Below are 26,167 nucleotides of genomic sequence, written 5' to 3' on the forward strand. Positions count from 1 at the left end.
AAAAGGTATGGGGGACCTCTCATATACTGACAGACTGAAAAAGCTGGGGCTTTCCTCCCTGGAAAAGCAACGACTCAGGGGAGACATGATAGAAACCTTCAAGATCATGAAGGGCATAGAAAAAGTGGATAGGGACAGATTTTTCAAACTAAGGGGAACCACAGGTACAAGGGGGCACTCGGAGAAATTGAAAGGGGAAAGGTTTAGAACAAACACCAGGAAGTTCTTTTTCACCCAGAGGGTGGTGGATACATGGAACGCGCTGCCGGAGGATGTGATAGGCAGAAGTACGCTACAGGGCTTCAAAGAAGGTCTGGACAGGTACCTGGAGGACAAAGGGATTGAGGGGTACAGATGTAGGTTATAGGGTATAGATGTAGATGTAAGGTTATAGGGACAGGATTAGAGGTAAATTACAAAATTATCCAGAGACCAGGCAGTGGCCTGATGGGCCGCCGCGGGAGCGGACCGCTGGGCAGGATGGACCTCTGGTCTGCCCCAGCAGAGGCAACTTCTTATGTTCTTAAGACAGTGGCAAAGAGGGGTACAAACAGGAGGACTGAGATGCTAGCAGCAAAAGTGGAGAAGCATGAGAATAAGGGGGTGGGTCCATTACAGGGGGCTCAATGCAATCAGATGGCACAGAAACGGAGGCTGAGGGGGAAGCTGTGGGAGCAGGCAATATGGGGAGAAATAATATATCAAAGTACAAACCCTACGATTAACAAAATAATGAATCTAAAAATAACACTAATAAGGCCTTTACTAACAAATGAAAGGAAAAAAAGAATACTTACAAAATGATGCAATGTGATCACAAGCGAACAGGTACCTTTTTAGCAATAGATCAGGCGTGGCCCGGGGCCACTGAAACAACTTAACCACCAATCGGATCTGCCTCTATATCAAGAAAGTGATCAAAGGGTGGTTAAACCTGGAACTTCCCACTAGTCACAGCTAGCGTTGGCTACCAATTTTACCTTACTTCACCAAACCACACTAGTCAGAACTAGCTACCGGTTCTCTGAACCACACCAGTCTGGGCTAGTTGCTGATTCCAAGGACTGCACCAGTCAGAGCCAGCTACTGATACCCGGAACCACACCCATCAATGCTGGATACCGGCTCTGGGGACCTCACTAGTCAAAGCCAGCACCTGGAATCTGGAATCACACTAGTCGGTGCTAGCTACCAATTCTGGGAACCACACTAGTCAAAACTAGCTTCCGGTTGCCAGAATCCCACTAGTAACCGCAGGCTACTGAAACAGAATGTTAATGCATATAAATAAGAAGTTATAAGGAGAAAAAAAAAATCGTTAGAGGAAGTAAAACTGTTAATATTAGCAAAGAGACACAGCTGCAAGTAAGATGAACAAAAGTGAATTAATAAGCGCAAGCGCAAGTTCTATACAAAGCCTTAATCCAAATAAATTCTAAATGATCAAAAATAAACGGAGAGGCTGTCTGACAAGCAGACATAGGCCTGCAATCCACTGTCCTTGAAGCCTAAGGCTTGCATAATTCCCTATTTCACAGTTGTGAAGGTCACCACTGAAAAGCTGCCTGTTTATGGCCTTCAATAACTGACTTCACGGAAGCCCAATATGCTGTTATAATTAATAGATATTTTATTAACAATCAATAACAGGTTACAAGAACAAATCTTTACAGCATATGGATAGTATGCCTCAAGCGCATGAGTATACCTGGATGTCTGTCCTTTCATAATCACAAAGGCTGTCTCTTATAAAATTCTTGACAGCCTGAGGCACATATCATATTGGCACATATCATATTGTTAGTTTTTATTGGTTACTTACAAACATCATTACATCTCTCAGTTTATTAATTGGTTCATAATATCTGTGTTAAGGAGGTTTTGGCCTCAAAGCTAATTGGAAAATAAATTAGTGCAATAAAATGGTATTATCTTATTTCCATTTTTTGTTTTATTTATATTTATTAATTTGTAAAGTGATGATTGCTATTTCTCAATATTTTCAAATTTACATCTGCTACCTTTATATTTTACACAATATTAGGGAACTTGCATCACTGTTTCTGTAGTGTTGCATTTTATGCAGAGTCTGGCTTCTTGGCGGTTCAGTTTAACTTTTACATAAGAACATAAGAAGTGCCATCTCCAGAACAGACCCTAGGTCCATTAAGTCCGGCGATCCGCACACGCAGAGGCCCCGCCAGGTGTACCCTGACATAGTTTTAGTCCCCATATCACTCTAAGCTTACCCATGTCACTTTATGCCACTCATAAGGAGATGTACATCTGACTTACCCTTAAATCCTAGAACGGTGGATTCCGCAATTACTTCTTCAGGGAGAGCATTCCAGGTGTCCATCACTCGTTGCATGAAGCAGAACTGCCTGATATTTGTCCTGAACTTGTCCCCCCTTAGCTTCAGTCCATGTCCTCTTGTCCGTGTCACACTGTCTACATATTTCTAATTTTAGTTTGTGATTACTTATTTCATACTGGGTGAGGGTGTTTATGTGTGTGTGAAAGATATGGCTTTCTGTTAGCAATGACTGTGCAGGATCGATCTCCATTAATCTGGCTTGTTTAGTTTTACAATGGGTGTATTAATGTTCTAGTGCTCACTGCAGTGTGTAAGATGCTATCTTTTTCTAGGTACACTCTTGTTGAGCGACGTGTGGACCTCAGCCCCTCACCACGCATGCTGGGGGAAGGAAACACAGTCAGACCAATTCTGAAGAACTGCCACATTGCTGTTCAGCCTGTGCTCTAGCTCACTGCGGACAGAACCTGGGGTGAGCCTTGCTCCCAAGGGGACTGGTCCTCGAGCTCCCGAACTATTTGTGCAGGCAGGCCAACTGGCTGCATGTGTCTTGACTACAGACTTCTGAAATGAAAGTCTCTGTTTTCCCACAGCTGGTGATGTCCCAAGACCGGAAGCCTCTGAAGCACTAAAAAGCCTCTCGATCAGATGATAAAAATCCAAAAAAGAAAGAATTAAACATGAGCAGACCAGAAAGGCTCCTACCACCTCATGTGTGGAGAGAATAACTGAGGAGTACAGGACAACTTAGGGAGAAGGGAGGTGGAGTGTAAAAATGCAAATGAGGCTCTTTACACACACCCGGCGGGGGAAGGTGTATATTAAACCTACTGGTTCAAGACTGACTTTCCTATTGAACTAGAAGAAGCTAAATACGTCCTCATGGTACATTGTGATTAATGAAATCATTACAATAATCCTGTAATTACTGTACCTACTTGTATAAGAGAAGGACAGCAGTTTGCGATCATCCCTGACCCAATTCACTAACCTTGTGCCCGATCATTCTCCCACCCGATCCGATCCGCCCATGCAAATGAGGGGAAATGGCATGCTAAATAGGAAGTCATCGATTCACTAAACAGAACAAGAAACATCAATTGGGTGTGCCGATCCAAAGTGAAGTGACTGCTAAGGACCAGTCGCTTACTGTCCTAGCCGACTCTCCTGCTCTCTGCCGCCTTGAAATCCCAGTATCGAGGTTACAAAACAACCCTCAAAATAAAAAGTAAAGCTGTACATTACTCCCCATATATTCTGAAAAAAGCACAGTGCAGTGCGAGCCCATGGTTTTAACCCGCAGGTTAAAAGCGTGTTCTGTTCCATGATCTGGCTAAAGCGTGTTCTGTTCCATTAAATTGAAATGTCCATTCAAGTAAACTGCAGCCACCCCTCCCCCCTTTCTTTTGACCTTGCTTGTGCGGAGAGCAAGCGCATGTGCGGATTGTATCTACAGCCAACCAGGATGGTCTGCGCATGTGTCGCGATCACTCTGCAGCGATCCATGGGATCGCGGTGGGGCGTGCGTCCGATCAGATAATTTGTATGAGGACTCTGTAGTGAATCGGTTGCCTGCAGAACTCGGCCCTGAATCGCCCAACAACGATCCAGACCGGTGAATTTAGTGAATCTAGGCCTTAAACATTCAAAAAAGAATTTTAAAAAAATTTCCTAGTTATTTACAGAGAGATTATATTCTAGATTAAAACAAAAGTAATTTAACATCTGGAGCAGGACAAAAGTATTGGTAAAACTTTAACCCCCCCCACCCCACCCCCCTGTTTTTACAAAACAGTAGCGTGGTTTTTAGTGCTGGCCGAGGCGGTAACAGCTCCAATGCTCATAGGAATTCTACTGTTACTGCTGCGGCAAGCGCTAAAAACCATGCTACTGTTTTATAAAAGGGGAGGGAGGGGGTAAGTGATTAAGGCTGGAATGGATGAATATATGTGTGAGGTGTAGTAGAGGGGTTTTTGTTTTAAAAATGTTAGTCAAACATTTTTTTTTTTATTGGGTAGCTCGAATATAACCTAAGGGGTTAATAATTTTTTTAAAAAACCTCGTCCAGGAAGAGGCTCTGGTGATGCTGACACGCTGATGCGGCTTAAGGCTCAGTGAAAGAAAATAAAAAGCTAGGTTGAGAGCCAGAGGCCTGTGGCAGCGTTCTCGTTCTTGCCACCTATGTTCAACTACATCATCACATTTGCATAGTGGTGACATCAGCAGGCTGTAAATGCACGGAGGGATAGCCTGGGACCTGAGGCCTAATTGCACCAGTGTGAAGGGGGAATTTGGAGTCAAAAAGAGGAAGGTGAATGTTGAGCAGGACAGAAGTAGTGCTGGGGAAGCTCCAGAGGACTCCCAAAGATTTAGAGAATCATGATCAGTGCAAACTGGAGACTTGTGGAGCATGCATACATGCTAGAGGAGAGTGCCTGGTGTGGGTGGCTGCCAGCTCTTGGGCAGAGCCATGCAGCAGAAATTGGAGCTCTAATATAGCACCATAGGACAGAAGCAGCTGTAAGAACTCTGCCTGGCAAGGGATTGAAAGAGATTTTTGTTTGTTTTTTAATTGTGGATTTTTGGTCAGGAGTTTTGCGGATGGAGATTAGGAGTGTCTGCAACAACTCTGCAACATGAGCTATATAGCGCTGTTGGAACTCTCCTGGAGAGTTCCAAACTACTGAGCTGGGCAGCTGGGTGGACTTTAGTGTGTGAGAAAGACGTGTGTTGCTGGCCTAATTACTTATTTTGGTTAAAAAAAAGCCTGTGGAGGTTTGTTTATTGGTTGAGAATAAGTGATGTATAACTGCTACAGTTACTCTGTGAAGTCCGTGATAGTGTTTGGGTTCCAGGCATGTGTGAGGAACATGAGTGGTACCTTAAAAATAAGCAAGGTTTCGTTCATACTTTTAAATCTGAACCTATGTTAGAAGACCGTCTTCCTCTGTAAATTACTTCTGTGAATAATTTGGGAACAAGTTTTGAAGTTTTAAAAGAACAGGATTTTATTTTCACTTCAGGTCTGATCTCTAGGGAAAAAATGGTCATTGGTGAGCAGAGTTAATCGCTATCTTTGTTCATTTGACTTTTAATAGAAAATTTCAGTTCTGCTATGAATTAACTATGACAGCAAAGGTTGTGGGCAAAGTGCTGTCTGCTGAATAGAAGTCGAGTTACACTGGAAAGAAAATCACCACTCTGCTTATCTGCCTACTTTAGAAGAATTCTATTTAATACAGTATTGTTGAAAAAGGTTTGTAAGCCTAAATTAGCAACTTCTTACAGGAGTGTCTTGTAAAGCACTCATATCTTGTCGTTCCCTCTTACTACCCTACCCCCTCCACCTCTTACTTCCCTATCCCCTCCACCTCTTAAGATCCTTGTAATTCCCACCTAAGTTTCATGTATAAATTCACCTTTGTACTCTTTGTCCATCATAATTAGATTGTAAGCTGTCAAGCAGAGACCATCTCTTGTGCATTTAATGTACAGCGCTTTAGAAATAATAAATAGTAGTAGTAGCAGCAGAGTGTCTGATGGTCACTGTATACTTTGCTTGATTGATTCTATTTTGCTGTTAGATCTGGTTTGGCTCTTAAGAAACCATTTTTTTTATCACTGTTCTTAAGGCTGAGAGCTAAACTTTAACAAAATGAGTGTGGGGGGGGCGTGGCTTGGACACGCAACTGAATGGTCGGGTAGTCCGTTAGCTCCGTGGTAACAGGCTATTTTTACTAAAAATAAGCTATCAAAAATTGCAAATTGGCAAGATATAACATTTAATTACATCGGAAATGGCTTCAGGAAAGCAAAATAAGAGCGATACGAGTGCCGGAGGATCGGGGATGAGCAGTAACAAGCGGTCAAAGCCGGAACCAGCAACTCCTTCTAAAGTTCCGTTGCCGGCAGAAGAAAATCAAGATATTATAACTGAATTGAGACAGATCAAAGAGATTGTTATGGAAATCTCAAAAAAGTTACAAAAAGTAAGTGATGATGTGGAAATCCTCACTAAAAGAGCAGATTTATCTGATAACAAATTAAATCTGTTGGAAGAAAAAACGGAACAAATGCAAACTGAAATGAAAAAGAACAAAATGATATGGAAGGAAATGGAAGTTGTTAAAAAAGATCTTGAAGATTGCTTGAATCGCGAAAAAAGATGTAATTTAAGGATCATTGGAATGCCTGAAGGTGTAGAAAAAAATGATCCTATCTCTTTCTTGGAAAATTTTCTACCTAAAGTCTTGCCAATTAAGTCAAAAATCCCTCTTGAAATAGAAAGAGCGCACAGGATACCGACCCAAAAAGTTTTATCTCAAAAAGGTCCAAGAACATTAATATTTAAATTGCTACGATACCAACACGTTGTGGAAATTTGTCAACTTGCCAAAGAAAACCGGAGCCTTAAATGTCAGGATACAAGAATACACATTGTACCTGACTTTGCTAAAGAAACTGCATTTAAAAGGAAACAGTTCTTGGCTTTGCGTCCCAAATTAAGAGCATTAGGGGCAAGATATGGACTGTTATATCCGGCAGTAATGAAGATTACATTGGCAAATAAAACCCAGAATTTCACTGACCCTTCAAAACTGCAAGAATACTTAGAAGATTTAGAACAGCCAATGACTTCCTAAATATTATTTATAATTTACTGGACATATATACCTGTGACATAGAAAATTATATTTATTATTTAAAAATTAATCCAAATTTACTAATGGATATTTTCACAACAGGATCTATTTATGGTTTGTTTGTGTGTTTTTTTTTTTTTTAACTGTAACTCTAACGATCCATGAATGGCACGAGAACAGAAGCTGATGGAACAAACTATATTACTGTTAGAGATGGAGGAAACGGTATGATGGATTTGTTTACAACTGTCACAATTCTTGAATGGACATAACATCTTTTGAATGAAAACGAGAGATCTAAATGCTCAACCAATAAAAACACACCGAGAGGAACTTGATTGGCTATCTCTGACGTGCAGTACACAGGAAGAAAGTAATGAAGAACAGCGACAGGTTTTATAGAACAGAAAGACAGAGAACGAAGTAATTCATCGTACAGACTTTACACAGAGAGAACATGATTTCTATGAATAAGAAGATCTCTGATGAAAACACACCAAGATGAACTGGATTGGATATCTCTGATGTAATGAAGAACAGCGACGTGTTTTACAGAACGGAAAGACATAGAACGAAGTAATTCATCGTACGAATTTCGGGACTAAAGTTTAATAACATCTACTATACAGAAAAGAACATAATTTCTATAAATAAGAAGATCTTTGATAATACAACACATGAAGCTTCTTTTCAATTAATATCTGCGCGAAGGAATGGTCTGTATACAGTAAAGCTCACAATTAATTACATGACTCCTTTGAAGTTGATGGAACAAACTATAATACTCTCAAAGATGAAAGAAACATCATGATAGATTTATTTACAAATGTCACAATTCTTAAAAGGATATAAGATCTTTAAAAGAAAAGGGAAAAAAAAAAGAAAAAAGCGAGAGATCTCAATGCTCAACCAATAAAAACACACTGAGATGAACTTGATTGGCTATTTCTGACGTGCAGTACACAGGAAGAAATGAAGAACAGCGACATGTTTTATAGAACGGAAAGACAGAGAATGAAGTAATTCATCATACAGACTTTGGGACTAAGGTTTAATAACATTTACTACACAGAGAAAACATGATTTCTATGAATGAAAAGATCTCTAAAGATATAGTGACACAAAGCTTTCTTTTCAGTTAATGTCTGCGTGAAGGAGTGGTCTGTATACAGTAGAGCTCACAGTTAATTACATAATTCCTTTTGGTCAGTAAATGGTTATATGGATAAGTAAGGAGTAAGAGAAACTATAAAATGGTGGGATGATAAAAGATAAGCTTAATTTTTTGAAGATAAAAGTTCATTATAGGTTAAGCAACTTCTTCCTTCAAAAGTTCCTACTAATAAAACAAAAGACTAAAATCTTTTATGTAATGTACTGAAGAAGTTCTATATCTAATTGATACTATATGATTATCAGGTAAATCTTTATTGGTTTAAAAGAAGAAATAAATGGGAAAAGGAAGAATAAAGAAAAGGGAAAGAAAGATGAAGAGAAAGAAAAAGAAGAAAAAAAAAAAAAAAAAAAAAAATAATAAAAAAAATAATATTATAATTCTCATTCCATATAACTCTACAACACAATAATATTATAGAGTAAACAAAATCACATACAAACTTTCTTTATATTTATTCTATTTTTAGGATTATACAATATATAATCATTCACTAAGAATATATATCGGATGTCATTTATTATATTTAATAATTAATTGATATAAAATTGTTTCTAGATTTATGAAAGTCAGCTTTAATAAAAAACGAGAATAGATCTTTGAGGTTTTTTGACTTGATTAGATTTAGATATTTTATAATTTGATAAATTTAGATAAAATCTTTCCACAACTTATGAACAATTATATAAATTGGGATTTAAGATATTAAGTTAATTGAAATTGTCAATTTGGAGATATCCTTTTATTTATCATATACATTTTTCCCATAATCTATATTATAACAAAGAAACAAGGGTGGATATTTAATTTCTTGATAGAATATATATAAAATTTTAGTTACATCATATATAAAATTAAAGATAGCTATTTAAATTTGAGATATTAGCTTGTGAGGAGTTATTTATACCTGATCTTACTTGCGTTTCCAAGTTTTCGTATTTAATTGGGGATGGATGGGAGGGAAAGGGGGGGGATGGATAATGAAGGGTGGGGCATAAAAAGGGGGGATCATCTAAATATTATTGTTTGGGAAATTAAATTATTATTCAATATTCACAATTTAACTTTTGATAGAACAAGTGATGAGATTACCTAATGGAAATTAAGATACTATCTTTAAATGTTAATGGTCTTAATCATCCGATAAAAAGGAAAAAAGCTATGTTATTTTTAAAACAGCAAAATGCGGATATTTACTGCATACAAGAGACTCACCTGTCTAATATAGAATCTCAAAAGCTAGAAGGAGGATGGATTAAACATTGTTTTTTCTCATCGGCTGTTGGGAAAAAGGCTGGTGTTGCTATATTGGTAAATAAGAAATGTTCTGCCTCCTTTAAATTTAAGGCATCGGATTCTCATGGAAGATGGATACATCTGGAAATGAGCATGGGAGATACTACCTTGTCGCTTTTTAATGTATATGCCCCTAATTCGAATCAACCAGAATATTTTAAGACTCTACAACAACTAATTCTTCCACTGGCTACATCCAAATTGATAGTAGCTGGGGATTTCAATGCTGTCATGGATCCTCTTTTGGATAAAAATCCTAAAAGATTTATAAAATCTTTGGGATTAGATAATTTTGTACAATCTTGTGATTTGAAAGATATTTGGCGTATACTTCATTTTGATGGCCGGGAATTCTCTTTCTGTTCTCATGTTCATAAATCTTTTTCTAGAATAGATTATATTTTTGTTTCAAATCAATTAGTACATCAAGTTACACAGGCTGCCATAGATCCAATTATTTTATCAGATCATGGTGGAGTGTGGATTGAACTTAAAGGCAATGAACAAGATATAAACAGACCTATATGGAGATTTGATAATACATTGCTTGCTGAACCAAATTTTTATGAAATTATGTTAGAAAAAATAAAGGATTACTTCCAACTTAATGAAACAGATGAGATCTCTATGGAAACATTATGGGATGCCTTTAAGGTAACCATGAGAGGTCAAATAATTTCCTATTCGGCTCACCTTAAAAAACAGATTAAGAAACAGTTTTCTGATTTAGAAAAAGAAATTAAAATTTTGGAATCAAAACTAATAGAAAAATGGGACTATTCTACACAACAGGAACTTTTAAAATTTAAAGGAAAATTTCATGAGATTTCATCTAAATTGATTAGAAAGGATTTATTTTCTCAGCAAGCTTTATATTATGGAAACTCAAATAAGTCGGGAAGAATATTGGCAAATTATTTAAAAGCAAAAAAAAGAAAAACAAAAATAGTTGCCATTAAAGATGAACTTGGAGGTATGCACAATCAAAATAATTCAATTTTAAAACAATTTTTACAATTTTATAGATCTCTTTATTCTTCTGAGACTTATTTAGATAAAGAAAAAGATGGCTTAGAGTTTTTGAAAGTATTAGAGGGTCCTAAGGTTCCCGAACATATAAAAAGAAGTTTAGAAGAACCAATATCACTAAAAGAATTAGGAATAGCTTTGAAATCCCTTAGAGTAGGATCCGCTCCAGGTGGTGATGGATATACAGTAGAGTTTTATAAATCTTTTCAAAATACCCTATTACCTTATTTATTAAATTTATACCAGACTCAACTAACTAAGGGTTGTATTACAGGCACTATGGCAGAATCTTTAATCATAGTTTTGCCCAAGCCAAATAAAGATCCCACTTTGGTTTCAAATTATAGGCCTATTTCCTTAATCAATGTAGATAATAAACTTTTAGCTAAGACATTAGCTTTAAGATTGGCTAAAACTCTCCCTTTCATTATAGGTATGCATCAAACAGGATTTGTTGCTCAAAGACTTTCTTCTCATAATACTAGACTGGCTTTTCATATGTTATATTTGACAAAAGCCATGAAAGATCCGGCTTTTTCTGTTTCTTTGGATGCAGAAAAGGCCTTTGATCGAGTGGAATGGACATTCATGTATCAGGCAATGGAATGGTTTGGTATAGGTTCAGGATTTATACAAATAATTAAAACGTTGTATAGCTCCCCTGCTGCTAGATTATATATCAATAATACATTTTCAGAACGTTTTAATTTACGGAGAGGAGTTAGACAAGGTTGTCCATTATCTCCTTTGCTTTTTGATATTGTTTTGGAACCCTTACTGTTAGCTATTCAACAGGTAAAGGAGATACAAGGTATTCCCCGTTCAGATAGGGAATATAAAATATCAGCATATGCAGATGATATATTGCTTTATTTGAGAAATCCAGAAAATACCATTCCATGTTTGCTTGAATTAATTGAAAAATTTGGAAAATTTTCAGGTTACAAAATAAATTGGAATAAATCAGAAGTTCTTCCACTAAATGTACATTGTACAAAAGGTCTATTTGATCCATTTTCTTTCATTTGGAAGGAAGAAGGTATTAAATACTTAGGAATTTGGATTGCAAAAACAATAGATGATACAATGAAAATTAATGAAAAAAATTTATTACAAAAAGTAAAAGAAATGTGTGAGCAATGGAATCCTTTACACTTATCTTGGTGGGGAAGAGTACAAACTGTTAAAATGATGATTTTACCTGTAGTTTGTTACCAAATGGGTATGATACCTATTTTTTTTCAGGGATCTTTTTATAAAAAAATAAATAGGATTTTAACCAATTTTATTTGGCTGGGAAAAATTCCTAGAATTGCTTTAGTGTCTTTGCAAAGATCTATTGTGGAGGGTGGGGTAAATTTTCCAAATTTTTATAGGTACCATCAAGCCTATATATTGCGACAAGGTATGTATTGGATCCTCCCAGAGCCCATTGATAATATTCCAGATTGGTTCTGGTTAGAATGGAGACTTATGTTTCCACTGCGTCTTAGTCACATAGTTAGTATCAAAATGCCAAGGTTATATAAAGATCATAAAATATTTATGGATACCTGGAAGACTTTAAGGTATATAAGTAATCTGACTCCTATTCCGATAAATAAATCAACAATTCAAACAATTTGGTTAAACCCCAAGATCAAAATAGGCGGTTTTAAAATCATTTGGAAGCATTGGATGTTAGCAGGGATACGTACTATAGAAGATGTAATAACTAATGGTAAACTGCTTGAATTTTCACAACTGCAACATAAATTTGACTTAAACAATTCACAATATTTCAGATGGTTGCAATTGAAGCAGACCATTCAGGTGGGGTTCCCTGAATGGAAAAATCTTAACAATTATCATAGCCTAGAATTCTTATGCTTCCAGGTGGCTTCTACTGGACACCAGGCCGCAATGTGGTATAAATTAATATCTGGATATATAAATAAAAAACCAAAAAATGGTCTTAGAGACATTTGGAGCATTGAGATTAAGCATCAAATTAATGCATCTCAATGGCCACGAATTTGGTCTTGGAGGATAAGATGTACAGTTTCAGCATCTATGAGACAAACATGGTTTTTTCTTTTGCATAGAGCTTTTTGGACCCCCGTTCGTTTACAAAAAATAGATAGTTCTAAGTCTAATAAATGTTGGCACTGTCATCTTGAAAAAGGGACATTAGATCATCTTTTATTCTATTGTCCATATATATTACTATTTTGGAAATCAATTTGGCCTCAAATAAATAGGATGATGGATAATCCAGTAGCCTTGACTTATGATACTATTCTATTTGGTACAACAATAAGAGCAAAAAGTCAAATTTCATCACACAATAATAAACTTTTATTCATATTAACTGGAATAGCAATTCAACAAATAACATGTAACTGGAAAAAATATGACAGACTTAATTATAACTTCTGGTGGAATTCGGTATGCCATATGTATAAAATGGAGCGCACAATAGCAACACAGAAAGGATATTTTGATAAATTTCTAAAGATTTGGAGACCATTAATAGATTTTTGTAATGATTAATAACATTTTCCCATAACAAGAGATTTGATAAGCGGGGATATGGGTGGGTACTATCTCATTTATCTTACAATATATAAGAATTAATTAATGTATTTTCAAATACTATGTTAGAATTTCTGAAATACGAAGGGAGGGATTGGGGAAGGTTATTTTATATATATATTTGTCATACATATTAAATTAATCATATATTGTATTTAAAATATACATGAAAGTAAATCAAGTGTGTATTTATAAGATTATATGTATTTTTCTGATACACTTGTTGTAATATGAAAAAACGAATAAAGAAATTATAAAAAAAAAAACAAAATGAGTGTGAAAAGGGAAGTTGATCCTATGGGTGGTTTAGCAAGAACACTAATTATATGTTGTTTTAATCATTGGCGCCAGTTCTGTGGGTGCTGTGGGTACCCGAACACCCCAATATTTTGGGGGCCTCATGTGACCAGGGCCTGCATGCAATCCAGGCATCTCTTCCCTTTCTGTCCCTTCCTGGTCTCCTTTCAAAGTCAAATCTTCTTTTTCAGAGGGGCCCCAGTGTGGTAGCCAGTCTCACAAGCAGCTGGCGCTGACCCGAAGTTCTCCCTCTGCCATGATCCCCTCATCCCCAGATGTAAATTCTTGTTTCTACATGGGCAGATTGCAGCAGAGGGAAAGCTTTGGGGCAGCATCAGCAGCTTGTGAGAATGGCTGCCACGCCAGGGTTCTTCCAAAAAAAGAACATTTGACTTTGAAAGGAGACCGGGAAGAGAGGGACAGAAGGGTTAGAGATGCCCGGACCGTGGGGGGTCCCCTGGAGCTGTTTTAAGTTAGCCGGGGGGGGGGGGGCAAGGAGGGATGAAAGCAGGGGGAAATGCAGACCAGGGGGGGAGGGAAGAAGAGAGAGATGCCAGATGCCTGACCATGAGAAAGGAGAGAGATGCCAGGCTTTGGGAAGGAGAGGAGAAAGATGCCAGACCATGGGGGGGGGAAGGAGGAATGCAGAGATATCAGACCACAGGAAGGGGGGAAGAGAGGGAGGTGATGGTGCACAGGAAGGAAGGGGAGAGCGAGGGAGATGGTGCACAGGGAGGGAGGGGAAGGGGAGAGCGAGGGAGAAGATGGTGCACAGGGAGGGATGTGAAGGGGAGAGATAGAAGAAATGCTTCTTATGGATAGATGGGAAGAGGGGGAGAAGAGGGAGGAGATGGCACACATGGATAGACTGGAAGAGAAGACATGGAAAAGTTCATTTTGAGAAGCAGAAAAATGGAAGAAAGTTGAATGTTAAATGCTAATGCCAAAGATGGATGTAGATCCAATCAATTGGAACAAGCAGGTACTACAACTCAGAAATGGGAGATCAGTAAAATGTACTAAATATATATAGATATAGACTGACTCCTATCTAATACTAAAGCTATAGTTTCTGGAGACTAGAGCTTTAGCGTTAGATAGGAGTCAGTTAAAGATGGATGTAGGGCAGAAAGTAAATGAGAGAAAAACAACAAATGGATAAGAAGACCCAGGAAACACAGTTAAAAGCACAGACAGAAGGAAATTCAGCCAGAGACTGGGAAAATATGATTAGAAAAATAAAATCACCAGACAACAAAAGTAGGGAATATGATTTTATTTTCAGTTTATTGATTGAAATGTGTCAATTTTGAGAATTTATATCTGCCATCTATATTTTGCACTGTTCAGGAACAAATTAATTTATTTCTATTTCTCTGGTGTTGTACTGCATGTAGGGTCTGGCATCTTAGGGTTTTCTTTATGTATATTAGTACTTTTTGTTTGTGGTCTGTATTTGCGTAGGAGTTATCTCTGTTCTGCATGTGTGACCAAGGACAGGTGCTCTGGTAGGAATGAATGTTGAGAAGCATTACATTACATTACTGACTTCTATTCCGCCTGTACCTTGCAGTTCTAAGCGGATTACATCAGAAGATAGCTGGACATTTCCAGGAACAAAAGTTACAATTAAGAGAACTGGACATTTCCAGGAAAAAGTTACAATTAAGGAGCTGGTTCATAATAAAGTTTTGAGAAGAGGGTACCAGATAGATGGAGAGAATAGGAAAAGTGTCGGATGATGCTGGAAGAATACGAGGATGTTAAAGAGTAGAAACTGTCACATTGTTGAGTCTTTGGAGGATAATACAAGTAGAGGGTGGGAGGGGGAGATTGCAAGAGGGAAGGAGAAGGGGGTTAAGCTAGCTGGATAAATTTTTTGAATAGCTGGGTTTTGATTTCTTTATGGAACGTTTTGTAGTCAGTTGTTGCTATGAGCAGGTTGGAGATGTAGGGGTCCAATTTTGCTGCCTTGTTGCTAGTAGGTGGTCGTACATCTTTTTGCGCTGAGTTCCCTTGAAAGGGGGGAAGGTGAATGGAGATTGGGTTCTCCTTTGCCTGGATGAGAGGTTCCGATTTAGGCGGTTATTTAGGTAGGTGGGTGCAGTTCCGTTTACTGCTTTGTATAGTAGGCAGTATTGTTTGAATTGAATGCGGGCTTGTATAGGTAGCCAGTGTGAGTCTATGAAGGCATTGGTGATGTGATCAAATTTTCCAAGTGAGTAGATCAGTCTGAGGGCTGTGTTCTGTACAGTCTGTAGTTGTTGTATTAAATATGTGGGGCATGGTAGGTAGAGGATATTGCAGTAGTCCACTAGACTCAGGACGAGTCTGTATTTATCTTTGTTGAAAAACTTTCTTATTTTTCGTAGGTTGCGCATGGTAAAGAATGCTTTTTGTGTTGTTTTATTGATTTGGACCTGCAAGGTGCAGCATCTGTCTAGTGTAACTCCGAGGAGTTTGAGAATGGGCTGTATGGGGTATTTGGTGGCTTTTATTTCTAGCTCGGTTATAGATGGGGTTTTGTCTTTTTCAAGCAATAGAAACTTTGTTTTGTCCGGGTTGAGCTTCAGTTTGTGGTCTAGCATCCAGTTTTCCACTGCTTCTAGTGTTCTTTTCAGGTTGTCTATTGGAGTGGAATCTTGTGAGTCGAAGGGGAGGAGTATGGTTATGTCATCTGCGTAGCTGAATGAAGTTACTTCTAGGTTATCTAGAATAGTACCAAGGGAGGAGATGAATAGGTTGAAGAGTATGGGCGACAGAGGTGACCCTTGAGGTACTCCACAGGGGTTAGACCAGGAATCCGATACAAGATCTTTTGTTTTTACTCTGTATGTTCTTGTTTTGAGGAATCCTTGGAACCAGTTGTATACCCCTCCTGAGATCCCTATGGCTTCTAGGATTTGAAGAAGTATGGTGTGATCTACCAGGTCAAATGCGGCAGAGAGGTCGAGTTGGATAATCAGCATCCTTCTTCCTTTGCTAAGATGCTGTCGGGCTATATCTAGTAGAGAAACTAGTAGTGTCTCTGTACTGTGGTTGGATCTGAACCCTGATTGTGTGGGGTGAAGTATGTTGTGGTCTTCTAGGTAATTTGTGAGGTATTGTGCTACCAAACCTTCTATTAGTTTAGCATATAATGGAATTGAGGCGATGGGTCTGTAGTTGGAAGGGTTATCTATTGGGCCTTTGTGATCTTTCAGTATTGGGGTGATTATGATTTCTCCTTGGTCTTGTGGGTATTGGCCTTCTGTGAGAGTAGTTTGAATCCATTGCATGAGGTTGGTTCTGAATTTGGGAGAGGCATTTGTAAGCAGGTACGAGGGGCAGTTGTTCAGGTCGCATGACGCTTGGCTATATTTTTTGTAGAGTCGGTTCATGTCCGACCATTGTACCACTGGGAAGTTGGTCCAGTATCTGTCAGCTGCAGTGGCATCTCCTGTTGTGGGGTTTATTATTATCTCGTCGAGGTGGGTTGGTGAGTTATTGAAGGAGGTTCTGATTATGGTAATCTTGTTTTTGAAGTAGTCTGCTAGTTGGGTAGCTGTTGGAGAGGAAGTTCCTTGTGTGGCTAGGAATGGCTTGGTGTCAGTGAGGTTCTTTACTAGTTGGAAGAGTTTTTTTGTGTCAAGGGTTTCTGTGCCGATTAGTTTGGAGTAATAAGCTTTTCGTTTTTCTTTAAGTTTGATCTTGTATTGTTTTATTGATGTTCTCCATTCTATTTTGGTGTGTTCTTGGTTCTTTTTTCTCCAGGCTCTTTCGAGGTGTCTGCAATGTCTTTTTAGTTGAAGGAGTTCTGTGTCAATCCATTTGTCAGAAGGTCTGCAGAATTTGTGTTTTATCTTTACTGGGGCTAGCTCGTTGAGGATTGTTTCGCTCAGGGTGCGCCACTGGCATATGAATTCATTAGGGTCTAAGTAGGTAATTGTGTGGTCTGCTTTGGCCCAGAATGTGGTGGGTTCAATTTTTTTGTCTGGTTTTGAAGGAGATTGTGTGGGGTTCGTGTTTGTTTGTGTTTTGTGCCCAGTTGATTATGAAAGTAAATTTGTAGTGGTCTGACCAGAGGGAGGGGTGCCAGGCCCCATTAGTAATATGAATGTCTGGTGAGTGGGAATGTTGGGACATATATGCAGCAATATCGAGTTGGTGGCCTTTTTCGTGTGTGGGTTGGGGGTAAAGAATTTGGTAAGATAGTGTATTGAGGTATGAAAGTATGCCATCAACTTGTTTGGAGGTGTGGTCTTCTAGGTGGAGGTTTATGTCGCCAAGGAGTAGGTTGTGTGTGGAGGTTAGAGAGTTCTGGAAGATGAAATCTTCGAGTTTGTGTTTTGTGGCGGTCCATTTTCCTGGAGTTATGTAGCAGAGGATGCAGGTAATGGTGCCTTTGAGTGAGTCGCTGGAGAGTTGGCAGGCAAGCAGGTCTAAGTGGGGGGCGGAGTGTTTGTCTAGGACTTTTATATTTAGGTTGTTTTTTACTAGGATGGCCAGACCTCCTCCTCACTTTTTTTCTCGGCAGACTAACATAGTAACATAGTAGATGACGGCAGATAAAGACCCGAATGGTCCATCCAGTCTGCCCAACCTGATTCAATTAAAAAAATTTTTTTTTTTAATTTTATTTTATTTTTCTTCTTAGCTATTTCTGGGCAAGAATCCAAAGCTTTACCCGGTACTGTGCTTGGGTTCCAACTGCCAAAATCTCTGTTAAGACTTACTCCAGCCCATCTACACCCTCCCAGCCATTGAAGCCCTCCCCTGCCCATCCTCCACCAAACGGCCATACACCGACACAGACCGTGCAAGTCTGCCCAGTAACTGGCCTAGTTCAATATTTAATATTATTTTCTGATTCTAAATCTTCTGTGTTCATCCCACGCTTCTTTGAACTCAGTCACAGTTTTACACTCCACCACCTCTCTCGGGAGCGCATTCCAGGCATCCACTACCCTCTCCGTAAAGTAGAATTTCCTAACATTGCCCCTGAATCTACCACCCCTCAACCTCAAATTATGTCCTCTGGTTTTACCATTTTCCTTTCTCTGGAAAAGATTTTGTTCTACGTTAATACCCTTCAAGTATTTGAACGTCTGAATCATATCTCCCCTGTCTCTCCTTTCCTCTAGGGCACAGTTCTTCAACCGCCGGTCCGCAGGAAATTTTTGCCGGTCCGCACAGGGCCGGCAAGACTGACTGACTTCAACTTCCTGCCGGTCCTCGCAGGGCCGGCAAGATCAACATCCGAAGTCTGCGCTGAGACGGAGAGATCTTGGGGACCCTCCGACAGTGGCTTTCTCCCCTCTCTGCAGCTCTCCTTTACTTCCCAGCGCAGCGATTCATGAAGGCAGCCTCGGGGCTTTTGCTGAGTCGCGGCTGCCTCTGATGATGCAACTTCCTCTTTCCTCAGAGGCGGCGCGACCCAACAAAGGACCCAAGGCTGCCTTCGTGAATCGCTGCGCTGGGAAGTAAGAAGAGCTGCTGGGAGGGGAGAAAACCACTATCAGAGTCTGGGAAGCTGCTGGGCAGGGGGAAAAAAAGGAACAGCTGCTACTGGAGAGGGAGGAGGAGAGATGCTTCTGGGAGGGGAGGAGGGAAAGGAATCTGGGAAGCTGCTGGGCAAGGGAAAAAAAGGGACAGCTGCTACTGCAGAGGGAGAAGGAGGAGAGATGCTTCTGGGAGGGGAGGAGGGAAAGGAATCTGGGAAGCTCCTGAGCAAGGGAAAAAAAGGACAGCTGCTACTGGAGAGGGAGAAGGAGAGATGCTGCTGGGAGGGGAGGAAGGGAAGAGAGTTACTGCTGGACAGGAGGAGGAGGGAAGGGAGAATGAAAAAAGGAAGGAAACAGCTGGCAGAGAGATTAGAGGAGGGGAAGGGGAGACACAGGCATGAGAAAGTAGAGAGATTGATGATAGGAAGGAGTCAGCAGAAAAATAAGCAGAGAGGGACAACGATGATAGATCTGGTGTAGGAGAGATAAAAATGAAGAGCAGTGAAGCTGGAATGAATCATGTAAAAAGGAGAGAGGGGGCACAAGCTGGATGGAAAGGGGAGAGGGGCATAGAAAGAAGACAGATACCATATGGAAGGGGGAGAGGACAGACAGTGGATGGAAGGGGCAGATGCTGGATTGAAGAGACAGAGAGGGCAGACGCTGGAAGGAAGAGAGTGAAAAGAAGATTGAAAGCAGAAACCAGAGATGACAAAAGGTAGAAAAAAATAATTTTATTTCTATTTTGTGATTAGAATATATCAGATTTGAAATATATATCCTGCTAGAGCTGGTGTTAGACATAACTGGGGACTGCAAAACCCAGGCAGTGCTTCTTTAGCTTCCAGCTGGCTTAGGGCGCTCTCTGACCAGGGGGCAGTTGCCCTAGTTGCACTCCCCTAAAACTATTCCTGTCATGTGTGACTGCAGTATTCTGTTAGCATGATATTTCTGTGTAGCATTCTGTAATAATTTGGCTTGTTCAGTTTTCTTGATAGTAGAGGGGATATATGTGAAGAGGAGGGGAGATAGGGGTTTTGTTGATCCTGCTCTGAATTATTTGTATTTATAAAATGACAATTGTACAGAATATTGTTTCTTTTTATACTTTAATAAAATACATTCAATATAAAATCATAACTGAGGCTTGTGTGGATGGGATCAGATGATTTGTGGGGACCGAGCTCCCGGAGATGGGGCGGAAATGGGGTTTTTAAATTTTAGTCCTAGTAGTTTGCCGGTCCACAAAATAATTCTTTTTTTTCTGCCGGTCCACGGGTGTAAAAAGGTTGAAGAACACTGCTCTAGGGTATACATATTTAGGGCTTCCAGTCTCTCCTCATACGTCTTCTGGCGCAAGCCTCCTATCATTTTCGTCGCCCTCCTCTGGACCGCCTCAAGTCTTCTTACGTCTTTCGCCAGATACGGTCTCCAAAACTGAACACAATACTCCAAGTGGGGCCTCACCAATGACCTGTACAGGGGCATCAACACCTTCTTCCTTCTACTGACCACGCCTCTCTTTATACAGCCCAGCATCCTTCTGGCAGCAGCCACTGCCTTGTCACACTGTTTTTTCGCCTTTAGATCTTCGGACACTATCACCCCAAGGTCCCTCTCCCCATCCGTGCATATCAGCTTCTCTCCTCCCAGCATATACGGTTCCTTCCTATTATTAATTCCCAAATGCATTACTCTGCATTTCTTTGCATTGAATTTTAGTTGCCAGGCATTAGACCATTCCTCTAACTTTTGCAGATCCTTTTTCATATTTTCCACTCCCTCTTCGATGTCTACTCTGTTACAAATCTTGGTATCATCTGCAAAAAGGCACACTTTTCCTTCTAACCCTTCAGCAATGTCACTCACATACATATTGAACAGGATTGGCCCCAGCACCGAACCCTGAGGGACTCCACTAGTCACCTTTCCTTCCTTCGAGCGACTTCCATTAACCACCACCCTCTGGCGTCTGTCCGACAGCCAGTTTCTGACCCAGTTCACCACTTTGGGTCCTAACTTCAGCCCTTCAAGTTTGTTCAACAGCCTCCTATGAGGAACTGTATCAAAGGCTTTGCTGAAATCCAAGTAAATTACATCTAGCATATGTCCTCGATCCAGCTCTCTGGTCACCCAATCCAAAAATTCAATCAGGTTCGTTTGGCACGATTTACCTTTTGTAAAGCCATGTTGCCTCGGATCCTGTAACCCATTAGATTCAAGGAAGTACACTATCCTTTCTTTCAGCAACACTTCCATTATTTTTCCAACAACTGAAGTGAGGCTCACCGGCCTGTAGTTTCCTGCTTCATCCCTGTGACCACTTTTATGAATAGGGACCACATCCGCTCTCCTCCAATCCCCAGGAATCACCCCCGTCTCCAGAGATTTGTTGAACAAATCTTTAATAGGACTCGCCAGAACCTCTCTGAGCTCCCTTAGTATCCTGGGATGGATCTCGTCTGGTCCCATCGCTTTGTCCACCTTCAGTTTTTCAAGTTGCTCATAAACACCCTCCTCCGTGAACGGCGCAGAATCTACTCCATTTTCTCGTGTAACTTTGCCAGACAATCTCGGTCCTTCTCCAGGATTTTCTTCTGTGAACACAGAACAGAAGTATTTGTTTAGCACATTTGCTTTCTCCTCATCACTCTCCACATATTTGTTCCCAGCATCTTTTAGCCTAGCAATTCCATTTTTTATCTTCCTCCTTTCACTAATATATCTGAAAAAATTTTTATCTCCCTTTTTTACATTTTTAGCCATTTGTTCTTCCGCCTGTGCCTTCGCCAAACGTATCTCTCTCTTGGCTTCTTTCAGTTTCACCCTGTAGTCCTTTCTGCTCTCCTCTTCTTGGGTTTTTTTATATTTCATGAACGCCAACTCTTTCGCCTTTATTTTCTCAGCCACTAGGTTGGAGAACCATATCGGCTTCTTTTTTCTCTTGTTTTTATTGATTTTCTTCACATAAAGGTCCGTAGCCATTTTTATCGCTCCTTTCAGCTTAGACCACTGTCTTTCCACTTCTCTTATGTCCTCCCATTCTAACAGCTCTTTCTTCAGGTACTTTCCCATTGCATTAAAGTCTGTACGTTTGAAATCTAGGACTTTAAGTATCGTGCGGCCGCTCTCCACTTTAGCCGTTATATCAAACCAAACCGTTTGATGATCGCTACTACCCAGGTGAGCACCCACTCGAACATTAGAGATACTCTCTCCATTTGTGAGGACCAGATCCAATATCGCTTTTTCCCTTGTGGGCTCCGTCACCATTTGTCTGAGCAGAGCCTCTTGAAAGGCATCCACAATCTCCCTACTTCTTTCCGATTCCGCAGACGGAACATTCCAGTCCACATCCGGCAGGTTGAAATCTCCCAACAGCAGAACCTCCTCTTTCCTTCCAAACTTTTGGATATCCACAATCAGATCCTTATCAATTTGCTGCGATTGAGTCGGAGGTCTGTAGACTACACCCACGTAGATAGAAGTTCCATCTTCTCTTTTCAGAGCAATCCATATCGCTTCTTCCTCTCCCCAGGTCCCTTGCATTTCGGTCGCTTGGATATTGATCTTTACATAGAGAGCTACTCCTCCACCTTTATGACCATCTCTGTCCTTCCTAAAAAGATTATATCCCGGTATGTTTGCATCCCATCCATGTGATTCACTAAACCATGTCTCTGTGATAGCAACAATATCTAGATCTGCCTCTAATATCAGGGCTTGCAGATCATGAACTTTGTTGCTTAGACTGCGAGCATTTGTGGTCATCGCTTTCCAGCTATTTTTCAGCGATAATCTCCTTTTTCGTATGGATTTTTGTATCGTTTCACTTTCCGTTGCAATACTAAGAAATGAGTTGCTGATATTGCTTATGTTGCAGCCTTTACTACTATCACTACTTCAAGTTTGTATCCCTTTGGACAGTGTAGTTTAATTTTGTGATTAAACATTATGTATTGTTAATAAGATTATATTGTGAGTATATATGAAAAAAATGAGTGGAAATAATGGCCTTACAATTAGTACTATTAGTATGGGGGTTGAGCTTGGGCAGGCGCTAGGACAGGGCTTTTGAGCACCCCCAATCATTTTAATTAGAAAGGGAACTGTGTCTCTGAGAAAGTTAGATTTTTATCTTTGTACTATTAAAGCTTAGGCAGTAGGTACTCAAAGAGAAGATCATAGAAGAGAGCTCCATCATGCAAGAAAGGAGAACAAAAAGTTCAAGAAATATTAGTGAGCTAACAACCTGAAATAACATAAAATCTGTGAAAGGACAGAGAAAGAAAAGTATACTTACATGGGGTGTGTTGCTTCTTTATCTGTTGGACAGGAGAAGAGGGAAAACAAAATCACAAAGTATCAGCCACAGAAAGTTTGAGTTAATATTTTCTTAGAAAATAAGTTACCAGTGTTAAATAAATTATCTTTACTTATCAGATGTTAAATCTGTTCAATTTACTGCCCCCCCCCCCTTTTTATCACACTGCGCTAGAGGTTTTTAGTGCAGGCCGGCACAGTAAATGCTCCGATGCTCATCGAATTCCTGAGGGTTGGAGCACTTATCTTGCCGGCCCACACTAAAAACCTCTAGCGCAGCTTGATAAAGGGGTGGGGGGGGGGGGGGGTGGAGGGCTTAGTTTGGTAACTGGATCTGGTAGGGCTTCTGAAAGAAAAATATAAAAAAGTATTTTACAATTTATTGTTTTAATGATTATTCGTGAAAATTTACTGATCACAAAGTGCTAAATTTCTTGCCAGAGGGTAAAAATTGATTACCCCTTCCCCAAAATACCCCTATTTCTATGTGCCTTGCCTTCTAGGAGGGGGTTCAACTGAGGTTACAGCTTTAAAAATGTCTACATAACATTTTTAAAAGTAGGGTGGGGCTAAGTCTTGGAGGCAGGGTTATGTTATATTGCTGATTTGTCCAATGTACTAAACTGTTCTCCATAAACTGCACTGTAAGTCACTTTGCACCTTTGTAGGCATAGTAGACTCACAAATCCCAGAATAATTTCTTCCACAGTCTTCAATTTTTCTTTTTTACTGTGTCTATCTACAGCTTTTCATCTCTTTCCCCCATCTTGGCTCCCCTATTCTCTTATTCCCTAGTGTTTCACTTACTCTATCCTCTTCCCCCTTCTATCTAGCATCTGCCTTCTTTCTTCTCTCTTCCTTCCTGTATTTGCTCTTGCCTTTCCTCATCCATTCTCCAGCATCCGCCCTCTTTCTTGACCCTTCGCCACTCAGCATCCATCCTCTTTCTTTAACCACCAGCAGCGTTAAAAAAGAGAAGACAGCACGCTCACGGGCCACGGCGGGTCTACCAGCGGCTGTTGATGACGTCATGGTGGGGGCGGGATCGCAGGCGCGGTTACGGAAGGCGGGAGCTAGAAAAGGTCTTCCCAAAGTGCGCGCGCCCCTCGAGCTTTGTCCCTTGTGGTCTGCTTCGAAGCGCGAGCTCGTCTGCCGCCCCGCGCCTTTTCCAAAAGACGTCTGCAGCCTTCGGAGTGATAGCTAGGGGTGGTGAGCCGGAAGCGACGGCGCTGGGCTTTAAAGGGCTGACAGGGTTCTTTTGGTTTCACGTTCTCCCTTCCGGTCGTTGAGCACGGGAACTAGGAGGGAGAGGAGGGTAAACGGTGGTGCGTTGTCTTTAGCAATAAGGTAAGAAAGAAAGAAAGATATAAGTGAAACTCTGATGGGGGGAAGTGCCCGCTCGGCAATGCTGTTGTATGCTCGGGCTGATTTGGTAGTTTTAGTCTTGCAGATAAATTGCCAGTTTGATCGCAGGTATCTCTGCGGCGCCCGTGGGGGGAGGGGGGGGAGTTGGTTGAGTCGGGATCACGGTTGCTTAGCCTCTATGCTTTAGCAGAGAGATTATTGAGGTGAGAGAGCCCGGTGTTTTCAGGTGGCAAGGAGGGAGAAGAGAGCCCGTTTTCTTCAAGTGATAAGCAAGGAGGAAGAGGGTTCTGCTTTTTCAGGTGACAAATAGGATGGGGTGGGGGTGGGGTTATGGAAGAGGAAAAGGTGGGGAGAGCCTGGAACGTTTGGGTGGGAAATTACATTACATTAAGGACTTCTATTCCGCCTATACCTTGCAGTTCAAGGCGGATTACAAAAGAGCTAACTGGACATTTCCAGTGAAGTTACAACAGTTTTGGGTTTGTTTGTTTGTTTGTTTTTTGTTACAAGGGAGGAGAGGTACCTGGATTAATTCTGGAAGAACTTGCAAATTGGATATTAAATTGACTATACCTTACTGTGTGATATAACAAATAAACTGTACGGGGACACCAGGAAATTCTTTTTCACTGAAAGGGTGGTTGATCGCTGGAATAGTCTTCCACTTCAGGTTATTGAGGCCAGCAGCGTGCCTGATTTTAAGGCCAAATGGGATAGACACGTGGGATCTATTCACAGAGAAAGGTAGGGGAGGGTCATTGGGGTGGGCAGACTAGATAGGCCGTGGCTCTTATCTGCCGTCTATTTCTGTGTTTCTATAGATTACAGTTAGAGTACAAATAAGATTATGTTACATTTCAGGGATCTGAATACTTGGTTGGTGTTTTGGGGAGGAAGAGATTATTTAAGTGGAGGTTTTGGGGGAGAACTTATCTAGGAGGAGGGGGAAGGGTTGGGTTAAGATATCTGGATAAATTTTTTGAAAAGTAGGGTTTTGATTTCTTTTCGAAAAGTTTTGAAGTCGCCCGTTGCCGTCAACAGGTTGGAGATGGAGTGGTTAAGTTTTGCTGCTTGTGTCGCCAGAAGGTTATCAAACATCTTTTTCCCTTGAGTGGAGGAAAGGCAAAAGGGTTTGGAGTTCTTCTTTGTCTTGAGGCGAGGATCTGGTTTAGGCGGTTGTTTAGATAGGGGGGGCGGAGCCATTTAATGCTTTGAATAATAGACAGTAGAATTTGAATTGAATTTGTGCTTGCATAGGTAGCCAGTGAGAGTCTAGGAAGGCAGTTGTAATATGATCATATTTTCTCAGGGAGTAGATCAGTCTGAGGGCAGTGTTTTGTATAGTCTGAAGTTGTTTTATCATATTGGCAGGACAAGGTAGATAGAGGGCGTTGCAATAGTCCAGTAGACCTAAGACTAGGGATTGGACAATTAGCCTGAATTGTGCTGGGTCGAAGAATTTTCTTATTTTACGTAGATTTCTCATAATTAAAAAGCTTTCTGGGATGTTTTATTGATTTGGGACTGCATTGTGCAGCATCTGTCTATCATTACTCCTAGGAGTTTGAGTTCGGGCTGTATTGGGTATTTGGTGTTTTTAATTTTCAGTTCTGTAATGGTGGGAGTTTTGGCCTTTTCGAGCAGAAGTAATTTTGTTTTATCTGAG

General features: G+C 40.3%; 1 protein-coding gene and 1 long non-coding RNA gene across 4 annotated transcripts in view; one reads left to right on the plus strand and one right to left on the minus strand.

The window, feature by feature from the left end:
* Positions 1-265: 265 nt before the first annotated feature.
* LOC117346472 lies at positions 266-24,241 on the minus strand. The gene is made up of 3 exons (XR_004536599.1): positions 23,944-24,241; positions 23,117-23,138; positions 266-900 (listed from the first exon to the last, which is right to left on the minus strand). It is a non-coding gene; the product is annotated as an uncharacterized LOC117346472 (long non-coding RNA).
* Positions 24,235-26,167, plus strand: part of NPL (N-acetylneuraminate pyruvate lyase) — a 90,639-nt gene continuing 88,706 nt past the window's right edge. For all 3 annotated transcript variants that reach the window (XM_033916088.1, XM_033916087.1, XM_033916089.1), the window contains exon 1: positions 24,235-24,483. The gene's annotated coding sequence lies outside the window, so the exon portion shown is untranslated. The remainder of the gene's footprint in view (positions 24,484-26,167) is intronic.

Source organism: Geotrypetes seraphini, chromosome 12 (assembly GCF_902459505.1).
Source record: "Geotrypetes seraphini chromosome 12, aGeoSer1.1, whole genome shotgun sequence".
Classification (NCBI taxonomy): domain Eukaryota; kingdom Metazoa; phylum Chordata; class Amphibia; order Gymnophiona; family Dermophiidae; genus Geotrypetes; species Geotrypetes seraphini.